The sequence below is a fragment of the Anomaloglossus baeobatrachus genome, chromosome 8, assembly GCF_048569485.1.
Source record: "Anomaloglossus baeobatrachus isolate aAnoBae1 chromosome 8, aAnoBae1.hap1, whole genome shotgun sequence".
NCBI classification, from domain to species: domain Eukaryota; kingdom Metazoa; phylum Chordata; class Amphibia; order Anura; family Aromobatidae; genus Anomaloglossus; species Anomaloglossus baeobatrachus.
The window spans coordinates 95,835,584-95,861,733 of record NC_134360.1 but is presented as its reverse complement, the minus strand read 5'-3'; positions in this window follow the sequence as shown (position 1 = coordinate 95,861,733).

The following is a 26,150-nucleotide window of genomic DNA, read 5'->3' as shown; positions in this document are numbered from 1 at the left end:
TCCAGATGCATGGTTACCACCACTCACTGTGTCTGAACACAGGAAGCTGAGCTGACAGCCGCTCTGTGCATGCGGCAGCGTCTATTGTGAAGGAGAGGGTCGCGGGGGATCAACGCTGCACAGGTACCGTGGAACACCGGTGGGGTTATAGGGGGTGACCTGGCAGGGCCTAAGGAGGAGTTTTCTGTCGCATGTGTCATGGCACATGCGACAGAAATCAGAGGAGTAGGGTGAATGCGGCCAGCGCGCTGCTGTGCGCGCGGCCATCTTGGATTTCCGGGAGGGGTTCGGGGGGGCACTTTGGTGACATCGGGGGACCAGGGAGGAGATTTATCTCCCATCTGACATGTTTGTTAATGCCAGATGGGAGATAAATAATTTTTTACCGGCGCTGTCATTTATTGTATCGTGATCACCGGTATACGGTGTATACCGGTGATCACGTGAGTGGGGATCGGAAAAACCGGCCTGAATCATGATCTCCAGCGTCTCAGCTACCCCTGAAACCCCGGAGATTTTCTGATGCTGGGCGGCGCTATTCACTTATTTCTGCCTGCTGTTTATAAACGGCAGATCAGAATAAGGCTACATTCACACGACCGATCCATTTTTGCGGTCCGCAAAAAACGGTCCGTTTTTTTCACGGGTGCATCCGTGTGGAATCCGTTTCCGTTCCATATTGTTAGGTCCGGGTGGTGGATCCACTGGGCCGTGCACCCCACCGGAGGCCTGGGTGCATGGTAGCCGGAGCACTAGCGTGGCAGGGACTGCATACCACAGGGGACGGGTAGAACAGTCACTGGGGCTTCAGAGTTCCTGGAGACAGTGCAGGAATCCGGCACAAGTGCCGGGTAGGAATGTCAGGCAATGGTATTGATCACAGGAGACGGCACAAGGAGGACCTGAGCACTTAGCTTTCAAGACAAGGCTTACAAGACACGTTGATCAGGCCCCGCCCACATGGAAAGGCCAGTCTTATATACCCAGTACAGCCTCATGTCATATCCTGCTGCAGCAGTGCTGAGCCCATAAGACCAGGCGAGTGGGCGCGGCCCGACCTTATACAGAAGCATGAGTCAGACACATGAGACTGGGGACAGGACACAGGAAAGCCCGAGCGGGAGCGGCAGCCGTGACCGGTGGACACGTGGAACGGATCAGTGGGTAAGGAGCGGTGCTGTGCAGGTGCGACCGGATCAGTGGGTAAGGAGCGGTGCCGGGATGGTGCGACCGGATCAGTGGGTAAGGAACGGTGCCGAGGCATCGGGAGCATGACACGTATACGGTCCGTATATGTCATCCGTTTGTCATCCGTGTGCCTTCCGTTTTTTTGGCGTACTGCCAAAAAACTGAAGGAGGGAAAATACATAAATTTACGCAGGATCCATAGCTTCAACCTACATGAGGCGGTCACATGTTCACTCCAGTGCCATTTTCTACTGCTTTTCACAGCGTAGAGCGCTCTGGTGATTTTCCTGTGCTTGTACACTTCATATTAGTCTTTTCTGTCATTATAATGGCAGAAAGACACATAATGTCGCACTCTCCTGCATTTTGTAATTTTGCACCCTGTGGTGCCTTTCATGTGGCACTAAGGGGTTAGCCTTGTATTTACCAAAAAAAATAAATAAATTTAAAAAAAAAATGACGTGGGGTTCCCCCTATTTTTGTAGCCAGCTAGGGCAAAGCAGACGGCTGCAATCTGCAGACCACAGCTGGCAGCTTCACCTTGGCTGGTAATCCAAAACTGAAGGCACCCCACGCTGTTATTTTAAATTAAATAAATAATTTAAAAAAAAAAACACGTGGGGGTCCCCCCAAAATTGGATTACCAGCCAAGGTAAAGCAGACAGCTGGGGTCTAATATTCTCAGACTAGGGAGGTCTATGGTTATTGGACTCTCCCCAGCCTAAAAATAGCAGGCCACAGCCACCCCAGAAGTGGCGCATCCATTAGATGCGCCAATCCTAGTGCTTTGCACCAGCTCATCAAACGGGGTAATATATGGGGTTAATACCAGATGTGTAATGTCACCTGCCATTAAGCCCTGGGGTTGGTAATGTTAGGCGTCTATCAGATACCCGACATCACCAACCAAGTCAGTAATAAAAAAAAAATAGACAACAAACACATTTTTATTTGAAAAAGCACTCCTCAACACATTCCCTCTTTCACCAATTTATTAGAAAGAAAAACAAATCCAGGTCTGCTGTAATCCAAGGGGTTCCCATGACGATCCATACCATAGTCACTGTCCCAGTCAATGAAGAGCAGGATGTTCCCCATTGGCTGGGAGAGCAATGCAGTGACCTGCGCTAACATCAATAGGTCAGCCCAGGTCACTGCAGGGCATGACAAGTGCTGCTGTCAGCGAGGTACATTACCTGCGGTGACGATCTCCTGCACTGCTGATACTGCACACTGACTTCAATGACCGCTGCTTTCCCAGCCAAGTATCGCGAGAGCCTGTGACGTCACCGCTAGTGACAGTCTCGGGCCGCAGTGAGAGATGTGAAGCGGCAGCCATGGAGGACAGTGACAGCGCTGAGGTCGGGAGGGCGGGACTTCATCACCGCAGGTAAGCCGAGCAGGGTAATGTGTGCGGAGTGCGTGGTGGGTGGAGCTAAGCGGGGTAATGTGTGCAGAGTGCCAGGTGGGTGGAGCTAAGTGGGGTAATGTGTGTGGAGTGCGAGGTGAGTGGAGCCGAGCGGGATAATGTGTGCAGAGTGCCAGGTGGGTGGAGCCAAGCGGGGTAATGTGTGCGGAGCGTGAGGTGGGTGGAGGTAAGCGGGGTAATGTGTGCAGAGTGCCAGGTGGGTGGAGCCAAGCGGGGTAATGTGTGCAGAGTGCCAGGTGGGTGGAGCCAAGCGGGGTAATGTGTGCAGAGTGCCAGGTGGGTGGAGCCAAGCGGGGCCATGTGTGCAGGCAGCGGAGTGCGAAGTGGGTGTAGCCTAGCGGGGCCATGTGTTCGGGCGGCGGAGTGCAAAGTGGGTGTAGCCTAGCGGGGCCATGTGTGCGGGCGGCGAAGTGCAAAGTGGGTGGAGCCTAGCGGGGCCATGTGTGCGGGCAGCGGAGTGCGAAGTGGGTGGAGCCTAGCGGGGCCATGTGTGCGGGCGGTGAAGTGCGAAGTGGGTGGAGCCTAGCGGGGCCATGTGGTGCTGAAGACGTCAGTGTCGGGGACTGCATGGCTGGGGACAGGTGAGTGTGAGTGTGTGTGTGTGTATACATGCCGAGTGCAGGAGGGGGCGGAGCTGAGCGGGGAAGTGTCGGCTTCCTGCACACATAACCAGGGTAAATATCAGGTTACTAACCAAAGCACTTTGCTTGGATACTCGATATTTATCTTAGTTACCAGCTTACCGCAGGCTGCCAGCAATGGCTCCCTGCACACTGTAGCTGTAAAAAGCCACGCTTTTGCTGATAGAACTGTTCTCGAACGTAACTCGAGCTGCCGAACTTTTAGCAAAAAGCTTGAGTTCGAGTTCTAACTAGAACACCCCCCAAAATCACTCGAACCGCGAACTGGAGAACCACAAACCATGAACCGCGCTCAACTCTAGTCATAATAATTGATAATAGTGTTCCAATGTCTCTAAAAAATATTGTCTGTCTGTGATTTTTTAATAAACTGACCATAAAAAAATAAATTTAAGTTTGCAACTCTGTCTCCTTGTTGGAGCCAGGCTGGCAGGCAGTTGTGGCTGTACGCTCAGGGGTTACAAGGCCATAGCATGGATGGCGGTTAACCCTATGCCTCCCAGTCTCTGCTCCAAGTGAAGAGGGTTTACTGTGTCCCCCACATTGTATCACATTATGCTTTGGAGTTAGGAAGCGACACATACAAGGGTTTTTCTTGACCAAACATTCTTTACTCTCAACAGATTTAGGGTAAGTTCACACAGTGCGTTTTTCGCGGCGTTTTTGCGCGTTTTTCGGGTGTGTTTTTGCTCAGAAAACTGCATGACTTTGCTTCCCCAGCAAAGTCTATGAGTTTTCATTTTTGCTGTCTGCACACAGCGTTTTTTTTAACTGCGTTTTTGTGGTGCCCACAAAAACGCAGCATGTCAATTATTTTTTGGTTTTTCACTGCGTTTTCCCCCCATTGAGTTCAATGAGATGTTCAAAAACGCAATGAAAACAGCAAATTGCAAATATAGCTGCGTTTTAGTGCATTTCTATGACTAAAAACGCAGCTATAAACGCAAGGGGTGGGTAGTAAAGTGACATGTACAGGAAGAGGATTCCTTCTGTCAGTAAATACAGAAGCGTGAATCCTCCCGGTACCGCCACCGCCGCTTCCACCTCCAGTCCTGTGCATGTCAGCTCCCGTGCAGTGCCATGTCTGGACGGGAGGTGGAGGCAGCTGCGAAAACAAAAGTGAACAGTAGAAAAAAAAATGTCATACTCACCTGTCTGCAGACTCCCGGTGCCATGTCCGCTCCAGCTCCTCTCCCGGTACCGCCGCTCTGGCTGTGTGCAGACGGCCGGGACACCTCCAATAGCTGCAGGACCTGGTGCTGATCACCTGATGCGGTCACCTGATGCATCAGATGATTGTAAGTCTCGCGGTGACGCTGGCGCCCGGCCAGCTTAACCTGTCAGCGGATGCCGTCAGGAGACTTCATCGCTGATTACCGGCAGCTCCTGCAGCGATTGGACTGGATCAGACTCCGCTCCAGGAGCTGCTGGTAATCAGCACATAAGTGAGTTTGTTTAGTTTTTTTTTGCACTGATGCATCATCTGATTGTATAAATGGCTTTTATACAATCAGCTGCAGTGTCATGTGATTCACATCCTAGAACCTGACACATCATCTGATCGCTTTGCCTTCCAGCAAACTGATCAGATGATATTGGATCCGGATTGGACGGCGCGGGACCCTTGACCCAGGATTACTGCGGAGGGGGGTTCTTTATTTCAATAAAGATGGAGTCACTAATTGTGTTGTGTTTTATTTGAAATAAAAATATTTTTCTGTGTGTTGTGGTTTTTTTTTATCTTTACTAGAAATTCATGGTAGCCATGTCTAATATTGGCGTGACACCATGAATTTCGGGCATAGGGACAGCTGATAATATACAGCTAGCCCTAACCCCATTATTACCCAGCGAGCCACCCGTCACCAGGGCAGCTGGAAGAGTTGGATACAGCGCCAGAAGATGGCGCTTCTATGAAAGCGCCATTTTCTGGGGTGGCTGCGGACTGCAATTCGCAGCAGGGGTGCCCAGAAAGCATGGGCACCCTGCACTGTGGATTCCAATCTCCAGCTGCCTAGTTGTACCTGCCTGGATTCAAAAATTGGGCGAAGCCCACGTCATTTTTTTTAATTATTTCATGAAATTCATGAAATAAAAAAAAAAAGGGCTTCCCTATATTTTTGGTTCCCAGCCGTGTACAAATAGGCAGCTGGGGGTTGGGGGCAGCCCGTACCTGCCTGCTGTACCTGGCTAGCATACAAAAATATGGCGAAGCTCACGTCCTTTTTTTATTTGGGGGGCAAAGAAATCCTGCATACAGTCCTGGAAGGAGGATGCTGAGCCTTGTAGTTCGACAGCTGCTGTCTGCTCTCCTGCATACACTATTGGATGGAGGATGCTGAGCCTTGTAGTTCTGCAGCTGCTGTCTGCTCTCCTGCATCCACTAGTGGATGGAGTATGCTGAGCCTTGTAGGTCTGCTCCCCCTGACTCTCCCTCCAGTATACAGTCCTGGATGGAGCATGCTGAGTCTTGTAGTTCTGCAGCTGTCTGCTCTCCTGCATACACTAGTGGAGAATGAAGAACATATGGAAGAAGGAAATGACATCAGACTTTTTTTTTTTTTCCAACAATCTTTAATAGCAATGTTCACTGATAAAAAAACGCAGTGAGCAAAAACGCATGCAAAACGCAGCCAAAAATGCACCAAAACGCGGTTAAGTCGCATGCGTTTTTTCATGCGTTTTTTAAAGACGCTGCGCTTCTGTGCGTTTTTGGCTCTAAAAAACGCACAAAAACGCAGCGTCAAAAAAACGCAGTGTGTGCACATAGCCTTAACAGTGAGGGCACCAGGGTTGGTCCCACAGGGGTTCTTTAGACTTCCATTAATTCTTATAACACGGTATAATTTGGAGGCCGGCCGCTTCCCTGTCACCCAGGTACCTTCAGGCTCTCCCTAATCCCCCTGACAAGCGTCACACTTGCAGAGTCCAGATCATTTAAGCTCTTTAACCCTTTCATCTCACCCACAGGGACTTGCATGCTGCCTGAGAGGGTCCATAGCATTACTTCTCCTTGGGCTATGCTTCTGGCCAGGACCAGGCCTACCCTTCTCCAGAGGGTGCAACTGGCCTTCAGCTGCCAGGGGGATTCTTTGGGTAACAGCTGCCAGGGGAACGGTTGCCTTCCTGACTGGCTGGACTCTACCCCACTTCTGGGGACGCAGTTAACGACAATCCTCATGTTCCAGGATCCCACGTGTCCACTAGTCTAGGATTGACCCTTAGGGTCGAGTAATTCACTCAAATGGGTCTTCACCTCACACCTCCCACAGGTGCGGTGTCTGTTGCTCATTCTCTGGGACTCTCCTGCCTTAGCTTCCTGGTGTTCCCTTTTTATTCCCCTAGTGCTCCTCGGAACTAAACCCTTACTGCCTAACAGCCCCAGGGAAGTGGCCAAGCACTCCATGGCCATCTTGTGGCCAGTGTACATTTAAGTATTACCTTTAAGTATAGTACAATTACATAGTAAAAATACATGTTACAGCCTGTCTGCTGGTCTGGAGTGGGCCAAACCCAGCACCCCCCTTACAAACTGTTCAAATCAATGAACATTTCAACAGGCTTTGACATCTCAGAGCCTTCGGGTAAATGTCCAAAATCTGGAAGAAACTGTATTCTAAACGTAGTGTTAATCCTCTTCCAAAGATGCTAGTGTTCTCAGCGGAATAACCCAGCATCCATGCCCAGGATTCTTGGAGCAGCAAATTTTTGCTGTGTTGTCCCACTGAGAACACACATATTTCAGCAAGCATAAATTGGCATTTTGCGGCTCAGAAACCTGCGAAGCATGTGAGTTTTCGCTGCCTCCAAAAGAAGCACAGTGGGCATGAACTTTCTATAACTTTCATCCACTGTGCTTGTACTTACAGTGCAGCATTTTGTAGGCAGCGAAAATACGCTGCGTCTAAAATACTACTAACACTGATAATGGGAATGTACCCTTATTTGTGTGGGTTCTAATTCTGGCTGTGTCTAACAAATATTGCTACAAAATAAATTATGAAGCACCATGAAGTTGATATTGTAAATAGTGATGGACAAATAGTAAGATATTCAGGTTCGGATTATTCGTACCGAATGCTTAGTACCATTCCAGAATTCATCACAAATAACGAACCTAATGCAAATCAATGTGGAACCCGAGCATTATTCTTGAAGATTTCCAATAAAATTGCTCTGGTTCCTCATTGACTTGCATTGGGTTTATTATTCATGAGTCGAATATTGTAATAGTACTATATTTTCATTACGAAATAGCTAGAACCAGAATATTTACTCATCGCTATTCATCAATACTCATAATATCACTATTCGCTCGTCACTAATTATAAAGAAATGAAAAGGGTATGTAAACATCCAATATTTCAGAAAATCTGCTAATTCAGCATCATATCAGTCTCTTGGATGCTGAATTAATGGAACGTTAAGAAAAGAATGCAACTGGCGGCTGGAATAATATAATTTTTGATGATACAGTATAGTCTTTCTATGTTACTGCAGGTAATGAATACAGAAACAGGCTTTTTGGAAGAAAAAAATAGATAAAAGTTTACTCCCAGATAAAAATCTGTCTCTTACAATATAAGCTTTATTTTTATAGCACCAAACTCCTACAGACTGTAATGGCACAGACATTTCATTAACCATTTGCTGCTGGAAACTATGTGTAGAAGGAATTTAATTGGCTTCAGGGTCACTTTTAATAAAAGTTCAAACTCAATAGAGGGAATGAAAAAATGTATCAGACAACCCTTTCTTTCATTTATCTCACTTCATGTGACGCCAATGGAAAAAGAAGCTGATAAGTTTAAGCTCACAAGTAACATACCTGGCAGGCAATTTGGAAAGCTCATCTATTGAAAAGTAGCAGGCTGTAATCATGTGCTGGACGGCTGAAAACTCTGCTGTATCAGATGATATAACAATGAACAATCACTTGACCAGAAGGCTAAAGAAGCAGCTGCATCGTGTGCTGTGGATAATGTGCCTTCTCATGTATGTGTATTTCATTATATACATACTGTAATAAATCATTATACAGTGCAAATCTTTTAAACGTTTCTCAGATGCAGGCTTTTTATAAGGGGCTTTTCTAAGAGGGATGGTGCCTACAATAGAGACATCAAAATATCCATTCACTCATTGACTTCAGATTGTTTTAGATATTAGTGATAATATTCTGTTAATATTCACATGCTTTAACAAAGCAGTCTAGCAAATAATACTTAATATCTTTTGTGGTTTTGTCTTGAATATACAAAAAATTTGGATTGACCATAATCAAAAAATGTGTGACTCCTTTGTGCCTGTCCCACAGTTACTAGCCTTCTGAACAACTCTTTTTTTTATTATTTCTAGCTGGGTCTTCCGTTCAATAGACCCCCACATCGTCACATAGGGCAAGACACTCCAATGACCTGCTTCATGTCCCACCTAACTGCATGCAGTATGATGTATGTCAATCACGTACATCATGCCACCCATGTGACAACATGGGGCATAGTGAAAAGAAGACCCAAGGAGAAGGAAGATAGAAGAAAGAAGATTGAAGAGGCGATTTGAGAAATGGTGATTACAAAAAGATTGAAAGTAGGACCGGAGAGGGGTGAGTATAAGATTTATTAACCCTTCCTTGCCAATTGACAATGGATTCACCCCCCTGAATTAGAAAAATGTGCCCAAGTTGAATTTCAGAAGATTTGCTCAACATTAGTCTATGAAGGTGATAAACACTATGCATGTTACTTGTTAAAATCTAATATGCTTTGTGTTCCAGAGTTTGTAGGAATTGTACCATATTGGTCACTTACAATCTTTCTCCAACAGCCACTAATAACACCAATCCCAATAAAAAAAAAAAAGAGTAAGAAAACGTCTGTGTTAAAGGGAATGACTCTTTTTTTATTCCAAATGTAGCTTTCTTCACAAACTGATCAGCACTTCTGTCCATGCAATGGCTGCTGGAGGAGATTGAGACCAGACTAATGATGGACAAATATGGACTGTAAAATTCTGTATTCGTACCGGATATCTAATATCCATGCACCGAACCCCAAACACTGAGTTCTCAAGGATCTCCATGTAAATATCTGGATTTGGACACAAGGATAATAAAAAAATAAAGGAAAAAGAAAGAAAATAAGGAATAAACTTTGCAGCCTGTCTAAAGTTTTCTTAGAACAAGAAATTTCACAGTGAATCTGGGAAATTGTGTTATGGACCAATAAATGTAAAGTGGAATTATTTTTTTTTTAACCCAAATTCCCATTGCTTTTTTTGGAGAAAAAAAAAATAATTTCCCATCGACACCAAAGCCTCATCACAAAAATGAAGCATTATGGCGGGAGCATCAAAGTTTGGTTGCCTTGTGATCACTGGAGAGATGGAGGAGAAGGCAGAGACAATGAATTCATAGATGTATCAAAACATTTTCCAAGAGAATTTAATGGCAGAAATCCATGACCTCAAGCTCAAAAGGATATTGAGCTATGTAATAAAACAATGACCCTTAGTATAGAAGTAAATGAACTTAAGAATAATTGAAAAGGAAGAGTCCTCCTGATATGATCCCATTAAATTGGGATGCTGTTACATGACCTATGGAGGATTTCTGGATGAAAGTCAAACTAGAAGTAATTTTGACCTGAAAACACAATTGCAGGGGAGAATGGTCTAAAATTCCAAAAATGGGAAATTGCATGTTATTAGATGTGTTTACTTACTTTTCTCCCCCAAACTATGGATGGTTGCTCAATGTACTAAATGTAATTTGTGATAGATACAACTCTTTGTGCATTATTAGTTTAGTTAGATTGTGTATTTCTATAATTGTGACTAAGGGTGGCTTTACATGCTGCAATATCCGGCCCGATATCGCTAGCATGCGACCCACCCCCATCGTTTGTGCGAAACGGGCATATCGCTGCCCGTCGCGCACAAAAATCTGGCACCCCCGTCACACATACTTACCTGCATAGTGATGTCGCTGTGACCGGCGTACCGCCTCCTTTCTAAGGGGGCGGTCCGTTCGGCGTCACAGCGACGTCACTAAGCGGCCGCCCAATGAAAGCAAAGGGGCGGAGATGAGCGGGACGTAACATCCCGCCCATCTGCTTCCTTCCGCATTGTGGCTGGAGGCAGGTAAGGAGATGTTCCTCGTTCCTGCGGCGTCACATGTAGCGATGTGCACTGCCGCATGAACGAGGAACAACTTCGCCCCTGCGACAGCAGCGATAACTGGCAGCGGGCCCCCATGTCAACGAGGAGCGATTTTGGACGTTTTTGCAACTATCCAAAATCGCTCCTAGGAGTCACACGCTACGACATCGCTACAGCGGCCGGATGTGCGTCACAAAATCCGTGACCCCTATGAGATCGCTGAAGTGAAATCGTAGCGTGTAAAGCCCGCTTTAGATACTGCAGACTACTTTTTATTAAGAACCAATGCAGAAATCCAGGAAATTTTAAAGTGTTCTCTTACTTCATCTGTACTATATGCTCCTCAAAGTGATTTGAAGAAAAAAAAATACACAGACAGCTAAATAGACAAGTATAATAATGATGTAACTGATGGAATGCAAATACAGTGGGTACTCAGACTCGTATTCAGACCCCTTTAAATTTTTCCCTCTTTGTTTCATTGCAGCCATTTGGTAAATTCCAAAAAGTTCATCTTTTTCTCATTAATGTACACTCTGCACCCCATCTTGACAGAAAAAAAAACAGAAATGTAGAAATTTTTGCAAATTTAGTAAATACGAAAAACTGAAATATCACATGGTCATAACTATTCAGATCCTTTGCTCAGACACTCATATTTAAGTCACATGCTGTCCATTTCCTTGTGATCCTCCTTGAGATGATTCTACTCCTTCATTGGAGTACAGGTGTATTATATTAAACTGATAGAACTTGATTTGGAAAGGCACACTCCTGTCTATATAAGACCTCACAGTCCATGTCAGACTAAATGAGAATTATGAGGTCAAAATGAACTGAACAAGGAGCTCAGAGACAGAATTGTGGCAAGGTACAGATCTGGCCAAAGTTACAAAAAAATTTCTGCAGTACTCAAGGTTCTTAAGAGCACAGTGGCCTCCATAATCCTTAAATGGAAGAAGTTTGGGACCACCATAACTCTTCCTAGACCTGGCCGTCCAGTCAATCTGAGCAATCGTGGGAAAAGAGCATTGGTGAGAGAGGTAAAGAAGAACTCCAAGATCAATGTGGCTGAGCTCCAGAGATGCAGTAGGCAGATGGAAGAAAGTTCCACAAAGTCAACTATCACTGCAGCCCTCCACCAGTCTGGCCTTTATGGCACAGTGGCCCGATGGAAGCTTCTCCTCAGCGCAAGACATATGAAATCCCGCATAGAGTTTGCAAAAATCCAATGAAGGACTGCCAAACTATGAGAAATAAGATTCTGTGGTTTGATGAGATGAAGATAGACGTTTTTGGTAATAATTGTAAGCGGTATGTGTGGAGAAAACCAGGTACTGCTCATCACCTGCCCAATACAATCCCAACAGTGAAACATGGTGTTGGCAACATCATGCTATAGGGTTGATTTTCAGCTGCAGGGACAGGACGACTGGTTGCAATTGAAGGAAAGATTAATGCAGCCAAGTGCAGAGATATCCCGGAAGAAAACTTCACACACAGACATAATTAGATACTGTTAGGTCCAGAAATATTTTTACTCTGAATGCCACAATTTTTTATTTAAAATGAAACAATTTGAGATGCAATTAAAGTGTAGAATTTCAGGTTTAATTAAAGAGATTGAATAAAAAATATCTTGTTAAATGTTTAGGAATTGCAACCATTTTTCTACAAAGCCTCCTCATTTCAGGGGATCAAAAGTAATTGGACAAATTTACTTTACCATAAATATAATGTTCATTTTTAATACATTGTAGAGAATACTTTGCAGGCAATAACTGCCTGAATGTCTGGAAGCCATGCACGACATCAAACGCTCTTAATGCTTTGTCAGACCTTAACTGCAGCTGACTTCAGTTGTTGCTTGTTTGTAGGTCTTTCTTATCATTTCATCTTTGTTTCATATGTCCAAATAATGCTTTCAAACTGGGCTGGCTTCTTTAGTTGTTTGTTTGTTTTTTTTTTGCAAAGTCAAATCTGGCCTTTATATTTTTAAGGCTGATTAATGGTTTACAACTTGTGGTAATTGGAAAATACTAAATCTGTTGCAATGCTTTAAGGTCCCGAGGTTGAACTCAATCAGCTATGGTCTGTACCTTCCCAGAAGCCATCTTAAACCCTCCAACTTCGCAAACAAGGAATTTTCTCTAAGTTTTTGTAAGACTAAATAGACATGTTCATAGTGTGAAAAAAGTAGAATATTGTCCAGATAGACTACGATAAACCTTCTATTACTGGTAGAATTGCAATGACCAATCCAGCCGGGAGAGGGATGTGGATTCACTGGACCACGGCTCATGGGCTTATCCTGAAAGTGCAAGATTAAGCGGTTACCTGGTCTTCTCTAGAGTCTCTGGTGGTGAGGTCAGGATTGTGCTGCAGGTAGCTGCCAGGTTCAACTCCAAGGCAGACCTTGGTTCCGTGGAAGCTGACACTAGGGGAGACAGGCACGAGGGAGTAGAACCTCTGCTGGGACAGGATTAGGATAACTGGCAGGGTGAAAGGTGCTGCAGGAACAGATATGAATGTAGAAACATAGGTGGGTACCAGGACACAGACACGGATTCAGGATACAAGATCACAGGCTAGCACCATGACACAGAAACAGATTCGGGATACAGGAACACAGTCTGGTACCAGGATACAGACATGGATTTAGGATACAGGAACACAGGCTGGAAAAAGTAACCAGGAATAATTTAAGAATAGAATCAGGAACTCAGGCTGGAACCGGGAACCAGAAAGAGATTAGGAAAGGCATCAGGAACTCAGGCTGGAACCGGGACGGGAACCAGGTATGGATCAGGAATGGAATCAGGAAAGGAGGCTGGAACCAGAAACCAGGAATGGGATCAGGAATGGACCTGGACACTTGAACAGGTTCAGGCATTCGGAACGGGTTTGGGTACGGAATCAAGAACAGATTGGGTATGGAATCAGGAACGGATTGGGTATTCAGTGAGTACCGAATCTGCGGCAGGATCCAGGGACCGGACAACGAGCTGGTAGCCATGAGGCACACAGACTACTGAGGACTAATGTTGCACAGGCACCTCTAAATAGGGAAGGGTGCATTAAATACCTGGTACTCACCAGTGATAATAAGCTTGGGATACACCAGGTGTCACGTGTAACTTCCCAGCGATAGGATGGGAAAACGTCTGGGGCGTACCTGGTACTTCCCAGCACTTATGCTGGGAACACATCAAGTGTGTCCGTGCCACCCCTTTTAGAAGCAGGAAGAGCACGCATGGACAGAGAACCCATGTAGAAAGTGCAGGTTGTGGAAGCCGGGACCTACGGTGGGCACAGAAGTAAGACGAACAGCTGGTGGAGGAGCAGCACTTTTTGAGTACATCGGCATCCCTGTCAGTTAGTATAAGGAATGCTGCCATTACAGTTGAGTACGTCAGCATCCCTGAAAATTAGTGCAGGGAACACTGGTGTTACACCAGTCCCAATACAATTAGAAAACGCAGCGCGCGTCCGGGAGTGGACCCACTGGACCATACACAAGACTCCCCTGGAAAAGCTAACCTCAAGCAAACCCTTATTCAGGGGCTGTCAGGCGCAGCCCCAGGGGGCCGAAAAGCACGACTGCCAGCACCAGTGGTATCGGCTCATACAGACAGGAGAGTCTCTGTAGTCCAGTACGGATGTACACAGATGTAAGGGCACAGAGGAAAAATCACAGATGTGGCAACATGATGTGGTATCCAGGAAGTGGCAGCACGGAGGTGATGGCTCAGATGTGCCAGCACTGTAGACATGACTCAGGCGTGGCAGCACAGAGATGGTAACGCAAACGTGGCAGCACGGCAGTGGTTACTCAAATGTGGCACCACTGAGGTGGTAACTCAGATGTGGCAGCATGGTGGTGGTGGTAGCAGCAGGCTCTTGGAATTGACACAGATAGCGGGTACAGGTAACTAGTACTAGAACACGAGACGCAGGACTAGACAAAGTTATGGGTACAGGCCATGAGAACTAGCAATTCACTACGGATAGGTACTGATGGTAAAGGTGGTTGCTGACCCCACATCATTTATTTATTTATTCCCTATCCACATTTGTTTGCAGGACAGTTGTTCTTCTCATACCCCAATTATGCTTCCTTTTTCAGGCCTGCTAGCCCTTACTGCAACCATTTTAAAGTAATTTTACAGTACCAAAATTTGGGTCCCATTGACCTATATGGGGTTCGGGGTCCAAGGCAAAGTTCCTGTCCGGGTACCAAACTGAACTTTTAATTAAAGTCCAGCTGAACCCGGCAAACCCGGACATCCACGGGTTCACTCATCCCTACAAACACGTGTTACCTATAATGGAAATGTTACAGATCCCCACACAGGGGGCCCAAGTATTCTTACATTTATAAAGAAGCATGTAGTCAAGATTTTCAGCATATAAAAAGGAGGAGTAAGGGCAGGTGGGTAGAGATCACAATAAAATACCAATTTAGAAACTTGTACAGACATGGCTGAAAGTGTTGGCAACCTTGAAATTGTTCCAGGAAATGAAGTATTTCGCCCAGTAAATTATTGCAATTACGTATGTTTTGATATACAGGTTTATTTCTTTTGTGTTGTATTAGAACAACACAAAAATAGAGTAAAAAAGGCATACTGGACATAATTTCACACAAAATCACTAAAATGGGCCTAACAAAATTGTTGCCACCATCCCAAAATTGTGAGTAAACAATTTTGTTTCAAACATATGAAATCAAATAAAAAGGGGAAAGTTGACTCTATCTTTGCATTGTGTGTCTAAGCATGAGAACAGAAAGAGGAGAAGACAACTGTCTAAAGGACTTTGAGAATAGTGATGGGCGAACCCCCCGATATTAGTGTTCAGGAGACTCGACCAAAGTTTTGTAACGTTCAAGCTTGGGTTCTGAGATAACGCGAACTTGCATCTGAACACTGAACTTAGATTTTACAGTTATGGGATGTGGCAGGGGGCTGTAAAATAAAGAATACAGTTAATAATAAACATTTTCATTATACTTACAGGTCCTGGGACGCATCCTGCAGCGCTGTCTCCTGACACTTCTGCTGCCGAGTCCGATCATCGCTGTGCCCTCCCGGTAACCACCACTGATGATAGGACCTTCCGTGACGTCGTAGCCATGTGACCAGTCACATGTGAATGTTGTATTATCTAATTAGCTACAGACTGGTCACATGACTATGACGTCATGCAAGGTCCTGTAGTGTCAGTGTCTCGGTGCTCACCTGAGCATCTCAGTACTCGATATACCAGCGAGATGCTCACACACATTCTTGGCTCCCCCACCCTGCATGTTGACGCTCTTTACAAAGTCAGCCCACATGCAGAGATTGGCTGCCAAACACTAATGCCACTGCCGGTGAATAGTGGCATTGGGAATCAGGTGATCGGAGATCACTGTTACTATAGTAACCCACTCGTTAGGTTACTATGACAACGGTGCAGCCTCTGATCACTCATTGAGTGATTAGACAGTGGGGGAGCTGAAGCGTTCTTCCTCCCCCCATGCATTCTGATATAGCAGGGCTGCATTGGGTGAAGAAGACAGAAGACCAGGATCGTGAAGGGTTGAGAGGGAGTAATAAAGATGGAGTCCCTAAGTGTGTCTGTATATTTATTTCTGATAAAGTATTTTTTCTCTGTGTGATGTATTTTTTTAACCCTTTATTGGAGATTCTTAATGGGCTGGTCAAACTTGGCCTCACATTAAAAATCTCTGGTTTAATACTAGCTGGTAAAACAAAGCTGGTATTAACCCCTTATTACCCAGTGTGCCACCCGGCACCAGGGGCGCTGAGAGAGTTGGATACAGCGCCAGAAGATGGCGCTTCTATGAAAGCGCCATTTTCTGGGGCGGCTGTGGACTTCAATTTGCAGCAGGGGGGGCCCAGAATGCTTGGGCCAACCTTCGCTGTGGATTACAATCCCAAGCTGCCTAGTTTTACCTGGCTGGACACAAAAATTGGGCAAAGCCCACATCAGGTTTTTTTTTAATTATTTCATGAAATTCATGAAATAATTAAAAAAGGGCTTCCCTATATCTTTGATTCCCAGCCGGGAACAAAAAGGCAGCTAGGGGTTGGGGGCAGCCGTACCTGCCTGCTGTACCTGGCTAGAATAAAAAAATATGGCAAAGCCACCTCTTTTTTTTTTTTTAGTTTTTTGGCTGCCACCCCCGCTGCCTGATTTACCTTGGCTGTCGATCAAAATACAGGGAAGCCCATTAATTTATTTTTATTTAAAAAATAATTAAAAAAAAAAATGTGTGGACTCCCATCGTAATTTGATCGCCAGTCAGGTAAAGCCAGGCAGCTGGGAGCTGGGATTCTCGGCAGCCCACAGTCACCCCTGTAAATGTTGCATTGTTTCTTAGCGCCATTTCCAGGCGCATTTCCCGGCTTGTCCAGTAGCCCTCGTGCCAGGTGGCTCGCTGGGTAATAAAGGGGATAATAAAAACACACACCACAAAGAAAACATTTTTATTAGAAATAAAACAAAAAAAACATTTAGAGACTCCATCTTTATAATAAAAAAAATCCTTAGTCTGACGTAATCCAAAGCCAGAGCCATGTCAACTCTGCTTCATCACTCTGCACAGACACAGTCTATACACAGTGAGAAGCATAGAGACCTATGTCAGGTCTGCTACATCACTCTGCACAGAGAGATGAAGCAGGCTTACTGTGAGGGGATAACTGCAATTGCATCTCGTATTGCATCACCCCACTCTACCGACAGCAACGACTCAGTGAATGGAAATAATCACAGCTGTCCCGCTGCTGTAAGGAGATTGTGTGCCGTCATGTGATACAACAATCGCATCACGGCGCACCAGGACCTTTGATGACGTTATAGTCATGTGACCAGTCTGTAGGCAATGAGGTAATACAACATTCACACGTGACTGGTCAAATGAATATGACATCACGGAAGGTCCTGTAACTCAGTGCTGGTTACTGGGTGGCACAGCAATGATCGAACGGACGCGGAAGTGGCCAAGAGACAGAGTCTGCAGGATGCGTTGCGGGACCTGTAAGTATGATCATAATGTTTTTTAATAATGTGCTTTTTTTTTACAGACCCAGGACCCAATCTGGACCCGAACTGTAACACAAACTTCGTAGGAAAGCTTGTGATGGGGCTCATGTGCACGAACACCATGTGTTCGGTCTGGCCCCTGAACTTTACAGTTCGGATTTGCCCATCCCTACTTGAGAACCAAAAATGTTGAAAAATATCACCAATCTCATGGTTGCAAGTCCATCCAGACAAGACGTATCCATTCCTGGATGTGGATGGCAAAAAAAAATTAATGAAAGTTTGCAACGCAGGATAATTTGGATGGTGATTAATCAAACTCTTTTTTTTTTTTCCAAAACCATCTCCCTTATGTCACCTTCCACTCTCCCATTCAACATTCAATTCTTTCTTTCTTTCAGTCCCTTTTACATTCTTCTTCATTCTGCACCCAAATACAGTCTCTATTGTTTCTTATCCACCATGATACATGCATATATAATAAAGTATATCACAAAAGTGAGTATGCCACCCACATTTTTGTAAATATTTTATGTTATGTTTTCACTGGACAACACTTTTGTTGCCAGCGGTTTTGACATTTATTGGCTGTGTGAGTTATTTGGAGGGCGTAACAAATTTATATTTTTATACAAGTTGTACACTGACTTTACATTGTATCCGTCATATCTTCAGTGTTATCCCATGAAATGATATAACAAAATATTTACAGAAATGTGAGGGGTGTTTTTTTCATACTTTATTGACTATACTATATATATCCCCTTTATGAGCATTCTTCATTACATTAGCTTTTACAGTATTCTGCATTTATTTATTTTTTTATTATTGTGTAGTTAGAAGTTATATTTTTTGTATTATTTATCCTGAGATTTTACTCTTGAATTTTTCTGTATGAAATGACTCTGGTTACACATCAGTCCCTCCACGCCTGTTATTATTTTTGTTGACTTGAGATGCTATTTACTGTAAATCATTTTAGTGTCATGAAATATGCAGAAAATAGAGGACATACAGAAGAGACAAATACCTTTTCATAGCAATCTGTATTTTTCACATGATTTCTGGTGACTTCTTTAGAACCTAAGTGGTTGTATGCTATTGATTGTTGAATACATAAGATGGGACCTGTCATTCATTCCCACACAAAGAAGAGTTTTCTTTAAATTCATACTATTGCATACCAATATTCTTTACTATGACATGTTGATAAAAGAAACCTACATCTATAATGCATGACTCCTTTTCTACAGATCACATTATAATCAGCTTTTCAGGAGATTCAGTTTGCACACACATCAATAATACACTCTTGACAGCAATTTTTTATTACTTATGATGGCTTCTCTTTTTATGCATAAGACTGAAAGATTGTTAGAAATCCCTTCCCTTATTATCAGCATTGCTGGTTAGTGATGTGTTTATCAGTAGCTACTCTGCCTTCCTTCTTCTGTACCTCTTCCTCCATTGAAGATATAATAATAATCCTTCTATTGTGAGATAGGCCGAATCCGCATATTCTTTAACTATAGGAGGAATCAACGAATGACTACCCCTTGATTTGTTCACTCTGAATGCATGTGTACATCAGATAAACACTGATAAGGAAAAATATCACGGTAGCACTGCCAAACATCTGAGACTATCAATAGGTGAGATACAGTTCCTTGAAAAAATATTCATACCCGTGAACTTTTTCACATTTTTTTCACAGTTAGACCCAAAACCAAATGTATTTTATTGGGACTTTATGTGATATATTAACACATAGTAGTAGCAAGTATTTGTGAAATGTGAAGGAAATTACATGGTTTTCTAAATATTTTAAAAAGATAACTCTAGTGTATAAAGTTGTGGATTAAACAAGCGCAGTACGAAAAGGAAAAGTGTGAAAAAGCAGGCTGCTCACCTTGAGTGGTTGTGTGACCCACACCCAGTGCAAAAACGTTATCAGCTACCGCAAGGTCCACCAGCCCTAAGGGCGGCTTTGCACGTTGTGACATTGCACGTGCGATGTCGATGGGATCAAATCGAAAGTGACGCACATCCGGCGTCGCAGTCGATATCGCAACGTGTAAAACCTTTTTGATACGATGAACAAGCGCAAAAGCGTCGTTATCGTATCATCGCTGCAGCCTCCGACATTTCCATAATGCCGGTGCAGCGACAGGTGCGATGTTGTTCCTCGCTCCTGCGGCAGCACACATCGCTGTGTGTAAAGCCGCAAGAGCGAGGAACATCACCTTACCTGCCTCCCGGCTGCAATGAGAAGGACGGAGGTGGGCGGGATGTTTACATCCTGCTTATCTCCGCCCCTCCACTTCAGTTGGCCGCCTGCCGTGTGACGTCGCTGTGACGCCGCACGACCTGCCCCCTTAGGAAGGAGGCGGGTCGCCGGCCAGAGGGACGTCGCACGGCAGGTATGTGCGTGTGAAACTGCCGTAGCGATAATTATCGCTACGGTAGCTTTCACTAGATATTGCACGTGCGACGGGGGCGGGACTATCGCTGCAGCATCGGTAACACATTGTTACCGATGTCGCAGCGTGCAAGGCCCGCCTAAGGCTGAATCATACAGATAGAAACCTGGCAATACGTGTCTCAATCTGCACTACTGTAAATAAGGTGATGGTCCCATCCATAGTATAAATAAAAAGGGTGCTTTATTGACACATTTCAAAGTGATTCCCCATGTCTTCCTTAGTATAGACACCAAATTCAGATTAAAAAGATAAATATGACAATAGTGTTATGCATTTATATTCAGCCCCCTGAGTCAATACTTTGTAGGACCACCTTTCACTGCAATTACTCCTGCAAGTCTTTTGGGGTATGTCTCTACCAGATTTGCATATCTAGAGGCTGAAATTATTGCCCTTTCTTCTTTGCACAATACCTCTAGCTCAGTGAGATTGGATGGAAAGAGTCTGTGATCAGCAATTTTCAAGTCTGGCTACAGATTCTCTATGGGATTTAGGTCTGGACTGTGACTGGGTTATACACACACATGAATATGCTTTGATCTAAACCATTCCATTGTAGCTCTGACAATTTGTTTAGGGTTTTGTCTTACTGGAAGGTGAATCTATATCACATTCAAGTTGTCTGCCGCTTCTAACGGGTTTCCTTTCATGAATGCCCTGTAGTTTGCTCCACTCAAGCCTGTGATCACTTTACTATGCTGGATTTTCCTCCGTTATCTTGCTTGTAGAGGAGTAACTCTGACTTGGTAGATGGGAGGCTTCAGAGATACTGAACTTGTATTAAAAAGGTGGTCCACTGCTCAGCATTAGTAGCCACATCGATGGAAAGCTCATAGAGAAGGTATTTCTCAAATACCTTGTGTAGTAAATTCTGACTCTCAGCGGCATTATTGCGGTCCGCTCATCCGCATCACGTGACCCCCAGGCTCTGTGATCTCTGAGATCAGGTGATGTCACTTCAACTTCCAGTTGGGGGTTCCAGATGGCGTTCCAGACATTATTTTTTAATTGGTTTGTAGGCTTTCGTTTGTGAACACAACCTCACCCACACCCACACCTATCGCTAGTCCACATTATACATATATAGCCTGGGTCTCAGCTTCCCACACACAATAAGTTTTTTAACTTCAAGACAGGACACACATTAGCTAGGGACCCCAATGTAAGAGAATACCATGACGAGGTGTTGGGGCTCTGTTGTAGTGATCAATTCAATAGCTAAATTTTTCATTATTCTTAAATTCATGGCAGTTATGCAGATTCCATTGTCATATTTTCATTCTCACATATAGCTATTGTATTTTTCATTGCCAGTATTCATACAGCAGTTTCTGCTTTACATTTATTCCCCTTGCACTGTCACTGGTGTGCAGCCCTTCTGTCTATATAGTGAAGTTTTTTAGGGATTTTACACCCAGTTCAGACTTAGAATGGTGTTCCAGACATTATTTCTTAATTCAACTTCCAGTTAACCCAACATCACCGAGGCGGCCCCAGTCTGCCTGAGAGACTGAGCTGTGGGCGGAGTTTCACTGCTCGTCACAGCCAAGCATCTCGCGCGCTATCTCCTTCGCTGCAGAGCGCCGCAAGCAGGAGCGGTGCTGGGCTGTGACGAGCGGTGAAACTCCGCCCACAGCCCAGCCACTCACTGAGGCTGGAGCCCGTTTTGGTGATTTCGGGTCAACTGGAAATTGACTTGACATCACCGGATCTCAGCGGCCACAGAGCTCAGGGGTCACGTGATGAGGATGAGCAGACCATAATAGCACCACTCAAAGTCAGAATTTACTACACACGGTATTTAAGAAAAGCCTTCCCTATGAACTTTACATCGATGTGATCACTAATGCTGAGTAGTGGACAACTTCTTTAAGACTGATTGGTAAGCTGATCAACCCTTTTTTCAAACAATTTATGCAGGAAGGGATCTTAATATTCCTACACTGTGTTAAAATTGTGTTTTTTTTTAAAGTTTATTGTTGCCACACTTGTGTAACCTTTTGTTGCCCTAAAGTACCTTTGTGTACCTGCCAGCTTCTGTTTTGTGAGGGTCATAGTATGAGGCAGCATCAGGACCAAAATTATACATATAATTTTATGGCTACCAAATTACATGAGGGAAAATTCCTGAAGAGGAATATATGGGAAGGTGAGGGGGGCAATATTAATATACACCATGTTCCAAATTATTATGCAAATTTGATTTAAGTGTCATAGCAATTAATTTTTTTTTAATGAAACTCATTGATGGTATTGTGTCTCAGGGTTCTTTGGATCACTGAAATCAATCTCAGATACCTGTAATATTTAGTTTGCCAGGTGAGCCCAATAAAAGGAAAACTGTATGTTCCACAATATTAAGCAAACCGCAGTTTTCAAGTAACAGGGGAAAGAAAAAGGATCTCTCTGCTGCTGAAAAGCATCAAATAGTGTAATGCCTTGAACAAAGGATGAAACATTAGATATTTCACGAAAATTTAAGCGTGATCATCGTACTGTGAAAAGATTTGTGACTGATTCTGAGCACATATGTAGCACCTAGGAATATGGGATACTCGGTTCCGGGCAGTGTACGTCTTGGGAATGTCACAGTGGTGGCCGTTACCCGGTTCCGTGCCCTTTTTGTAATGAGGATATTTACAGGGATTTGTTGAAAAAAGTTTATATGTGACAACACTTGCGGTGTTACGGCTAAGTGTAGGGAGCCGCCGCTGTAGAATGTCTCTACTGGGGCTGGTGGTATTGGCAGCTAGTATAGTAGACCCGCTGCAAGTAGGGTTTTGCCCCAGCGGGTGTATGGTACAGTGGGCGTCGGAAGAAGGGACTCCAAACAGGTATTCAGTGCAACTGGTTTACTCACTTTCTTGAAATGGTAACTGGCAGCCCGAGGCCGGCTGGTTTCCCCTCCAGGTCCTCTTCGTCCCAGGGCCAGTCTGGTTTCTCTGGTACCATCTTCCCCTGCACCTGTCTTTGGTAAGTGGGTCCCCGGGTTATAGAACACTGGGGTCCTCGTTCTGTTGTTTGTCCACTTCTGTCCGCCTGACGGTAGCATGAACTCTGTGGGGTTGGAGCCTCTGGTCCTGTCCCCGGTTTTCCCTTTGCTACTGAGTCTTCGGATTCTATAGGGTCAGCAAGGTCCTTGGTGGTCTCCTTTGCTGTGCAGTTGTTAACAGGTCGGCTTGATGCTCTTTCCTGTCATAGGGTCCTGTACCTCATCGGTACGTAGTTTTGGGAGTACTCCACCGGCAACCACTTCTCCTGGGTACCAGGTCACCTTTAACCCGAGTCAGGATGTCGCCTCTGTCTTAGACTGACTACTGACTTCTCCTCTCCATAGTCTGCCCCTCCCACCTGGTTAACTAGTGGACTGAAGTAGCTCCACCTCTAGGTGGCCATCCATTGGTCCAACCCTAGCTGGGTACCATTGTATGGGGGATTGTTGGGGAAAACTGAGATTACCTGGGTTTTTGTTGTTACGGACACTAGGGTTCTGGGTCCCTAAGGGGGTAGGCCCTGCATCCTTGTGGGGATACAGAACCTTGTAGCACCCTGATGGTTTCAGGGGCGCTACACATACTTCTTTGTGCTGATAAAAGCAGAATAAGGAAGGTTTCTGCCAAGCAACTTAATCGGTTTAAGAGAGCAGTTGCTAAAAAGCCAATACAAACCAGCAAACAGATATTTGAAGCTGCTGTTGCCTCTGGAGTCCCTCGAACCTCAAAGTGTGGGATCCTTCAAAGGCTTGCTGTGGTGTATAAACCTACTATTCTGCCACCCCTAACCAGTGCTCACAAACAGAAATTATAGCAGTGGGCCCAGACATACATGAAGACCAATTATCAAACTGTCTTGTTTACTGATGAGTGTCGAGCAACCCTGGATGGACCAGATGGATGGAGTAATGGATGGCTGGTGGATGGCCACCATGTCCCAACAAGACGGCAATGTCAGCAAGGAGGTGGAGGAGTCATCTTTTGGGCTGGAATCATGGGGAGACTTCTGGTAGGCCCCCTATAGGAATCCTGAAGGTGTGAAAATTACCTATGCAAAGTATATAGAGTTTCTGACTGACAACTTTCTTCCATGGTACAAAAAGCAGAAACATGCCTTTAGGAGATAAATCATCTTCATGCATGACAATGCACCATCTCATGCTGCAAAGAATACGTCTGTGTCATTGGCTGCTATGGGCATAAAAGGAGATAAACTCATGGTGTGGCCACCATCTTTCCCTGACCTCAACCCTATTGAGAACCTTTAGAGTATCATCAAGCAAAAGATCTGAGGGTGGGAGGCAGTTCACATCAAAACAGCAGCTCTGGGAGGCTATTCTGACATCATGCAAAGATATTCAAGCAGAAACTCTCCAAAAACTCACAAGTTCAGTGGATGCAAGAATTGTGAAGGTGATATCAAAGAAAGGTTCCCATGTTAACATGTAACTTGGCCTGTTAGGATGTTTTTGGATTTAAATAGCTTTTTATTTCAGTGAATGTGACCTCCTAATGCTAGAAATTCCACAAATGAGCATTTTCAGTTCTTTAAAACATATAAAATGTTTATGTGACGCACCTGGACTATCAGGTCGTCACAGGGTATTGCACAAGCTGCCCTTCCGTGCAGTATTCTGCCTCCCTCTTGGTTCTGGGTCCCTACTTAAGTGGTGTTGCCTCCAACAGCAAATCAAATCCTAGAGACACCCTGCACCACACAGCAGGGAGACGAAAAATCGACCGCAAACAGCTGCTATGCCAAACAATTTCTTTTATTTAGACGATTTTCTCCATAGGTGCAGGTAAAAATGCGGGAGGTGGCTTGGATGCGAGTCCCTCCACAGGACTGAGTCCTGTGGAGGGACTCGCATCCAAGCCACCTCCCGCATTTTTACCTGCACCTATGGAGAAAATCGTCTAAATAAAAGAAATTGTTTGGCATAGCAGCTGTTTGCGGTCGATTTTTCGTCTCCCTGCTGTTGGATCCCCTAGCTGTCTGCTACCGACCAGCACGCTGCGCCTGAAACCAGCACCACATGATAACCATCAGCACGTGAGCCACTGAACCAAAAGGTAAATTGAGGGCAGGCAGTGCAGGACTTGTTCTCGTTTGGCTACACCCTGCACCACACCCACCTGACAAACCAGTGGATGGCTTGAGTGGAAGAGTCGCCCACCTGGGGGGTCAGGGAGGGGAGGGGAGGTGTGTAGAGAGTCAGTCTGTGAGTGGAGAGAGAGTTGAAAGTAGCATTTGAGCTGAGAGGAGCTCAGAGGAAGTTGGGAGACGTGACTCCTGAAGTAACTGCCTAGATTGCAGATGGTGGTCTGGGCCTAGAGGAGTCGGACCCCTGGTCGCAGGGGATTGTGGCGAGGTGCTCGGACTCATCGACGAGGACGGCCGGCAGCCTAGCCCTATCACCGATCCAGAACCAAAGGCACGACGGGGTACATGGACCCTAGGTCAGGGAGTAGCTTCAGGCAACCCGACAATTCACCTTAGGAGAACGGAGCCTTTACGATCGTATTCCACACACTCCAGAATTGGGATATTAGCGCAACAAGTGGAATAGGACTTTCCAACCAAAACGGTCCAGAAAATCCCAGACGTGAGCCCTGAGAGCAAGCTCCCATACTTAGCCATAGTAGGGAGTAGTGCCCGGCTAGTTTCATGCTACCGGGCCATCAAGTTGAAGTCAAACTAAGTGCCAGGAGGAAAGTCACGGATCACCAGGCACCCGGACGAGCAACCCTCAGCGGCAGCGGTACCTAGAGACTTGGTTTACCCAGTTGTCTGTTTATGGACTGTGTGAGTACGAGAGTGATCCCTGCATCTGTGCCACCTCCGTGCCGGCAGCCTGCCGCTGCTCGGGTCCGGGCCTTCCGGTGGGTGGCTCGAGGGTCTCCGGACCCGGGGGATCCCGCGAACACTCCGAATGAATAGGGTTTGGGGGTGGTGGATATAGGACGTATATGTACGGGCTGGGCCGTACTAGGTTCGTGACGCCACCCAAGGTGTGTGGTGAGTTTGGACACCACCGCTGCAGTTACGGGGCACCCGGGGGAGATGTTGTGCAGCAAGTTGTTAACCCCTCCATGGGCAGGGATGGTGGCCCCGGGACCCGTTGGGGTTGGTGGTGCAGGGAGATGGGCAACCGCAGGGTACTGGTGTACTCACTATTAAGAAAACACATGAGTCTCTGGTAAA